The following is an 8226-nucleotide window of genomic DNA, read 5'->3' as shown; positions in this document are numbered from 1 at the left end:
AGCAAAGAGCGAGAGCAATAAAAATGACAAATCTGTTGTTGATGACAAAGATGAGATAAAATTGAAAGGACGTTGTATGCTTGCTACAAAATATGATATTAATGAGTTCAATGCATCCACCTCTGTTGCTTATGCTTTGGTATGCAAGGATGCTTTGATTTCATTTGAGGATATGCAATGTTCTTTGCCCCCTGCTATTGCTAACATTTTGTAGGAGTATTCTGATGTGTTCCCCATTGAGATACCAGCGGGGCTGCCACCAATACGTGGAATTGAGCACCAAATTGATCTTATCCCTAGAGCATCTTTGCCAAACCGTGCGCCATACAGGACCAATCCGGAAGAAACGAAGGAAATTCAGCGACAAGTGCAAGAACTACTAGACAAAGGTTATGTGCGTGAGTCTCTTAGTCCTTGTGCTGTTCCAGTGATTTTAGTGCCTAAGAAAGATGGAACATGGCGCATGATATCACCATTCGATATCGACACCCTATTCCACGATTAGATGATATGCTTGATGAATTGAGTGGTGCTGTTGTGTTTTCAAAGGTTGATTTGCGTAGTGGGTACCACCAGATTCGTATGAAATTGGGAGATGAATGGAAAACTGCTTTCAAAACTAAGTTCGGTCTATATGAGTGGTTAGTCATGCCTTTTGGGTTAACTAATACACCTAATACTTTCATGAGATTAATGAACGAGGTTTTGCGTGCTTTCATTAGGAAATTTATTGTCGTCTACTTTGATGATATACTGATTTATAGCAAATCCATGGATGAACACCTTGATCACTTACGTGCTGTTTTCAATGCTCTACGTGATGCATGTTTGTTTGGTAACCTTGAGAAGTGCACTTTCTGATATTTCTATGGATTTTGTGTTGGGATTGCCACGGACTAGGAAAGGGCGAGATAGTGTTTTTGTGGTTGTGGATCGATTCTCTAAAATGGCACATTTCATACCATGTCATAAAACTGATGATGCTACAAATATTGCTGATTTGTTCTTTCGAGAAGTTGTTCGCTTGCATGGTGTGCCAAATACAATTGTTTCTGATCGTGATGCTAAATTTCTTAGCCATTTTTGGAGAACTTTATGGGCCAAATTGGGGACTAAGCTTTTATTTTCCACCACTTGTCACCCCCAAACTGATGGTCAAACTGAAGTTGTGAATAGAACTTTGTCTACTATGTTAAGGACTGTTTTAAAGAAGAATATTAAGATGTGGACTAAGATTGTTTGCCTCATATTGAGTTTTCTTATAATCGTTCGCTGCATTCTACTACGAAGATGTGTCCCTTTGAGATTGTTTATGGCTTGTTACCACATGCTCCTATTGATTTAATGCCATTGCCAAGTTTTGAAAAGTTGAATTTTGATGCTAACCAACGTGCTGAATTGATGCTAAAACTACATGAAACCACTAAAGAAAACATAGAGCGCATGAATGCTAAGTACAAATTTGCTGGAGATAAAGGTAGAAGGGAATTGATTCTTGAACCTGAAGATTTGGTTTGGTTGCATTTGCGAAAGGATAGGTTTCCTAAATTAAGAAAATCTAAATTGATGCCTAGAGCGGATGGTCCTTTTAAAGTGATGCAACGAATAAATGAGAATGCATATAAGCTTGATCTTCCTGCAGATTTTGGGGTTAGTCCCACATTTAACATTGCAGATTTGAAGCCTTATTTGGGTGAGGAAGATGAGCTTGAGTCGAGGACGACTCAAATTCAAGAAAGGGAGGATGATAAGGACATCAAAACGGATCATACATCCACGCCGTCCACGCCGACACCTGCTGGTCCTATTACTCGTGCTCGTGCTCGAAAACTTAATCATCAAGTGAGTTCCTTCTTGAGCTCTTGTCCATCCTATTTAGATCTTGGAGACATGTGCACTCTTGTTTTGATTAGGAATCAAGGAGAAGACCAAAAGGGAAAAGGACTCGCGTAGGCTGGATTCGGACTGCAGCACACCTCCAACTAGCGACGGTCGCCACGGTTACATACGGAGTCGGATTAGGGTGATTCTGGACTTGTTGGAAAGCTAATAAAGTCTACTTTCATACGGATCTAACCTCGTACTCATACCTGCTCAGAAGCGGCGTCAACAGTCCAAAAATCACCGAGAGGTCTATTCTGTCCAGGGTGCTGCGCCACCTTAAGTTAGCCCAATGGGCTTGTATCGTTTAGAGTCCAGTAGGGACACGTCCTAGGGTTGGAGCACGACCCAAACTCTCTTGTGGTCGTCCTCCATGCGTCATATACCCCTTAGCCGCCACCAGGAACACTTGGGTTTTGTTTAGATCAAGTTTAGCCATCGCTACTTGCTTGTAGGCGCGCGTGCTGATCCAGTCGCCCGTCTCCTTGTCTTCAGAACCCCACTCATAATAAGATTTAGTGTGAAACCTTCAATTTTATCTTGCAATTTCAGTGCTTGTTCCCTCGTTCTTGCTAGTTCTTCGATTGCTTGCAGGACGGGAGCCCTAGGGGCTGGTTGTCGTGCTCCACAAGATCATGATGGCCTTGGGAAGTGGTGTATCAGTCGCTAAGGCGTGGTCTTGGAAGGCTGTAGTCAGGCCATGAACGTCATCTCCATCCACCAATCGAGTTATCTCATGCCTCTCATCGAAAGATCAACCACAAACCCTTGCGGGTTCATATCAGAAACGGGTCAGAACTTGAGGAAAAAACTGAGCCCAAGATTGACCATCATCTGTTGGAGTCCGGAGAAGATTGGCTACTTACCAAAATGATTTCCACAAAGCATTCCAGTTCTCAGTAGCCGTCGCCAACTTGCCAGTCAAGACTTCAATAGTTTTTTGGACCTGCACAAGATCCCTGTCAGCTCCACGCCTAATCAATTTGGCAAGCATGAGTTCTTCTTCAGCACGAGTAATTACCTCCTCAGCCCTGTTGTGACTATTGCGAACAAGTATCTTCATTTCCTCAATACCCTCCAAGAGCTTCTGCTTTTCAACTCAGAGAGCTAGACCAGGCACCAAAAAACAAGTCAGTAGAAAGGGAAATTTGAATACAAAAAAATAAAAAGAACCCGCAATACCATTGCACTCATTCTTCATGGCCTCCACATTCTTCAAGGCCTCCTGGACAGCAGCATCCCTCCGCTTTTCTGCCTCAACCAACAGGGCATGGAGAGTTTGTTCCTCCCTTTGGTGCATTTGACGCTCGGTCTCCATCTCAGCCCGACAGAGGTCAAGCTCTGTTTTTAGGGCACTAACCTCAGAAGACAACTTTTTCTCGGTTTTAGACGAGAAAAAGAAGCTGGTATGATCCCAAGAAAAAGACTGAACAAAGAGAGAGAGAGAAAAAAATAAGACATAAGAACAGAAGAAAGACGAACATCCAAAGAAAGAATTTCAGAAAAACTTACCTAGAGTTTTTCCCCAAAAGAAGTCACAAAGGTTCCCTAGGCAGCGATCAGCTCTGACAACTGATGAGTGGCATCGAATTGTTGCACCACATCATCATCCAAACGCTGACCACCAGTAGCAAGAGGAGCAGAGGGAGAAGCTGGCCGATGCGAAGAAGGCAAGACCAGGACTGTATCCTAGGAAGCCCCAGCTACCCCCTCAGATGGACCCACCGCCACGGCCAGGGTCACCCCCGGAGTCAGCAAATCCACAACAGCGTGATCACCAAGGAACCCTGTCTCCCTCACAGCCACCTTGCCGACCATACATTCTGGGTCCTGAGACTCAGTACACAGGGGCGCACCAGAAGACTGACAAGAGGTCAACTGAGGGTTAAGGGAAGGCAAGGGTCTGCAGGATGATAAGGAAACTCGACGATAAGAATATGAATCAGAAAAAAGGAAAACAGAAGCAAAGGAACATAACCAGGATTCACTCACTTAGCTATCTTCTTCTTCATAAAACCCCCAAGACCAGCAGAAGACCTTAGAGGGGGAACTATAGCAGTAAAAATATCACCACCACTCTGCGACAAGAATGGCGTGGTCGGTACCGGAGCCCTAGAAGAACTCGAGCTCGACGACCGCTTACTACAAGAGAACAAGGCTAGAGTTAGAACAAAAAGAGGTGTTCAACAATAGAAAAACAAGAAAACAACTCACTGACGCATGACAAGGGCCGCATCATCATCCTCATCTACCTCACTCTCAAACAAGCCAACCATAGCACCATCTAAAAAAGGAGAAAAGTACTCGGTTAAAGGCACAAACAAACAACAAAAAGACAAAACGTATTAATATGCTCACCTAGGAGCACGCTACCTATAACTTGAGTACCTGAACGAGTACTCGACTGGCGAGACTTCTTGGTAGCAGACAAACCAGAAGAATAATCTGCTCGCCCCCTTTTTCCGACACTACGAGGAGCTTGAGGAATTGGACGAGGAACATACTCTACATATGCGTCAAGAACTGCGGAAGAAACACCAGGAAACATCATGGTGGTTTGAAACTTACTGGTTAAAGATGCTCCAGCAAGACTCTCCCCAGTCTCCACCATGGCAGGGCGGTCATCAAGGGGGATCGGATCAATGAAGTTATGCCCCAATTCCTATAAAAGAGTAAAACAACTAGACAAGAAAGATTAAGCAAAAAATGCAGACAGCAAAGGAAATACAAAAAGTACCCGCATAAGAAAAAACAACTCATAGCAGGAGGCGGGTTGTTAGCACAATACTCAGGGACAGCATATGGGACGACGCTTACTCCTTTCAACATCTTCTGAAGGCGCTCGAGCACCTCCTCATCAGTCAACTCAAGGGCAGGGACCATACGAGAAGGGTCCTCCGCCCCAGAGTACTCAAAATCATAATTCTCTCGCTCCTTCAGAGGTTGAACACGGCGGCGAAGAAAACTAGAAATGATCCCAAAGCCGGTCAAGCCTTGTTGTTTCAGAGTACATATCCTCTCCAGAAACGGCTTGATCGCCTGGAGCTCATCCATCGTCAGGATATTTTTATCCCATCGGTCATTAACCACGGGACTAGAACCAGAATGAACAGCAAGAGGAGGAATCATATTGGCGGTATAAAACCAGTTGACACGTCAATCCCTCACAGAATCAACAAAGTCATAATCAAAGAATTTACTCTTACGACCCTGACGAAACTGAATCCTGCAGCCACCAAGAACATGGGTGTCATTGTTGTGGGGTTGGGGCTTCAGACGGAAGAAGTAACGAAAGAGAGAAAGAGAAGGAGGAATTCCAAGAAAAGTTTCACAAAGATGAACAAAAACAGAAAGATGAAGGACAGCATTGGGAGCAAGATGGTTCAAGTTAATCCCAAAATAACTGAGAAATCGATGAAGAAAAGCAGAAGCAAGAAGGCAGAGTCCAGCACGGATAAATGAGACAAAAAGAACAATCTCACTAGGGCCTGGAGTTGGGACCTGATGCTGGCCTGGAGCTTTCCAATCAGCAAACTCCTTGCCCTAGATCAGACCATCACTGATAAGCTCGCGCAACTGATCCTCAGTCATAGTCAGAGCCAGCCAGATCTTCTGAGCAGCCCTCATGGCCATGAATTATTGATTTTCAATCACAGAAAGCGATGCCTCCTCATCTACAAAGGTTGCCTGGGGCTTGCTCGCTGATTTCTTCCTACCCATATACTAGCGAAAGCAATAAAGCACTAAGAAACGATGATGCTCAGACAACGGCGCTCAGATGACAGCGACAATGGCGACGGTGGAGTTTTGAAGACTAGGGTTTCAAGGCAAAAGCAGGGCAGCAAAGAAAAAGAAGAAGAAAGGCCTTTAAATAGATTTTTACAGCAATAAAAACGCGGCCCACTAGGCCCGTTTAAACACGGCATGAGAACACAACGATCCATTTCTCAACACAATTGACACAGCTGAAATGACGGACGGCACACTTCTACACAAAGGTACAGTTCAACGGGTAGATTTCAGACTTATCCATCCAGCACCATGGCAGAGTTATCATATTGCTACAAAAGGAACTCATCAACCATGAAGCAGCGAAGGGTTACCTCACAAGGAACACAAGAACTCGGTTCTTATAGAAAGAACTCAGGAATCTCATAAACAACTATATCTGACAACAGCAGACTACCAGAGAATATGCCAAGATCCAGTTCTTTTTTAATAAAAAAAAACCTAGATATATGCTCGGGGGCTGCAACAGGAGAGGTTTTCAGTTCTTTGAACAACTCAGATTCAAGACCCTCCAACTCTTTGTTCCAAATAGCAAGAGGCTCGAGGGCTACACTCATTGAGTACACTTTTTCTTCAAAAAAACGCACATCACTCAGAAGAATTCTTCAAGACAGGAGTTTTCAAAAAACATAAGATTCAAGACCCTCCAACTTTTTGTTCCAAATAGCAAGAGGCTCGGGGGCTACACTCAGTGAGTGCACTTTTTTCTTCGAAAAAGCACACGTCACCAAGAAGACTTCTTCAAGACAAACCACTTCAAGGCCTCAAGACAAAAAGAACCCGGACCGACCTATATCCGAGTTCTTTTTGATAAAGAACCCGGGTATATGCTCGGGAGCCCTTTGACGAAGAATCAGAGCAATTTCAAGACAAGACCCTCCAGCTCCTTGTTCCAAATAACAAGAGGCTCGGAGGCTACACCAAGATGGGAGTACTTTTTCTTCAAAAAAAGCACACACCACTCGAAGATCCCAAGAAGCGCTACATGGTTTCACTCAAGAAAGCACTCGGGCGATGCTTGTTCCTACTCGGCAAGACCTGGAGGAACAAAACAAGGCTTCCAGAGTTCAACCATGAAGTGCTCGGTGGCTTGTCGATGCGGGACCCACGGGATACACCGCAAGGAAGAGAGGAGATCTAGTTTGATTATGATTCCTCTCATGTAATCCTAGTAGTAATACTACCCTGTAATCCTACTAGGACTCTACATTATAAACCGACTAGGACTCTAATCTCTTGACTATATAAAGGGGGTAGGGCTCCTTAGATGAGAGGAGGGAGAAGGGAGGGAGAGACAACACTTGACAATCAATCCAACGCAAAGGCTAACGCCGACTGGACGTAGGGCTATTACTCGATCACGGTCGAGGGCCCAAATCAGGATAAATCGACTGTCTCTTGCGTTTACCGTCGAGTTCTACATACGCTGAAGCCCCAACAAACTGCCCCGGGTACCCCCGTGGCAGGCTATCGATGGTGAAACATCGACAGTACCCTAGATTAGAGACTAGCAATCGATAGATCTAATTATATTTCAATAGAATTATGAAGGCATGTTATACGCGGGGAAACTCAAACTATCGACTAAATAGCAGATAGAAACATAATGGGTAAACACATCATGTTTATACTAATCAACAATGTTCGATCCTAGTGCACTATCAACAGGTCGAGTCAGTTGATGCAGCATTGATATTGAAGTCAAACCGAAGATTAATAACCAATAAATCTATCTTTTAATAGAATAAGACCCCAAATACTCACTATGTTCGATCAAGATCAAGATATATTAGCCAATTAAACGGATCTAACGTCAAAAATTGAATTCAAGTAAGAGATAACTGGCAGACGATAGATCAATATGATAGAAACTAATGAATCTCAATCTAGATTAGGTAAATTGTGATATTGAATTAAACAGTAAACTATTTAACGTAATATCGATAACTTTGATCGATAATAAGGCTTACAGGAGGTCAATCAGTTGATACAGCCTTGCAAACAACAATATCAATCGATAACTAATCTATACCATGACTTGTAAGAGATCAATCAGCTGATGTAGCCTTATAAATAACAATATAGATTGATAACTAACTTATACTATGACTTCCAAGAGGTTAATCAGCTAATCAGCCTTACAAGTAATAATATAAGTCATAACAGTACTCACAACACAAGCCGAAGGTCGATCAGCCGATGCAGCCCTGCTTGGCCAAAGAACTCGTCAAGAACTACTCTACTCCTACTCCTAGGGTTGGCGTAAGCCAAAAAAGTAAGGTACAGGTTTGTGTTTGATCGATGAATGTCTATTACAATAGCCGAGGTTCAATATTTATGCTCGAGGCTTAACTATGAGTTCTGATCGAACATGACTAGCTACAAAATCTGAAAAAGAAGATAAAACACCATAAATTAAGATGACTTGGACCTCAATCTTTCCCTTCTATGAAGTTCGACGTGTCTTCTTGCTTCAAGTCACCGCCATCTTCAACCGGCAAAGCCCATTCCCGAGATGACGTTATGCAACTCAGCCGACAATGTTTCAGTTAGCTG

The sequence above is a fragment of the Miscanthus floridulus genome, chromosome 6, assembly GCF_019320115.1.
Source record: "Miscanthus floridulus cultivar M001 chromosome 6, ASM1932011v1, whole genome shotgun sequence".
NCBI lineage: Eukaryota > Viridiplantae > Streptophyta > Magnoliopsida > Poales > Poaceae > Miscanthus > Miscanthus floridulus.
This window is presented reverse-complemented; position numbering follows the sequence as displayed.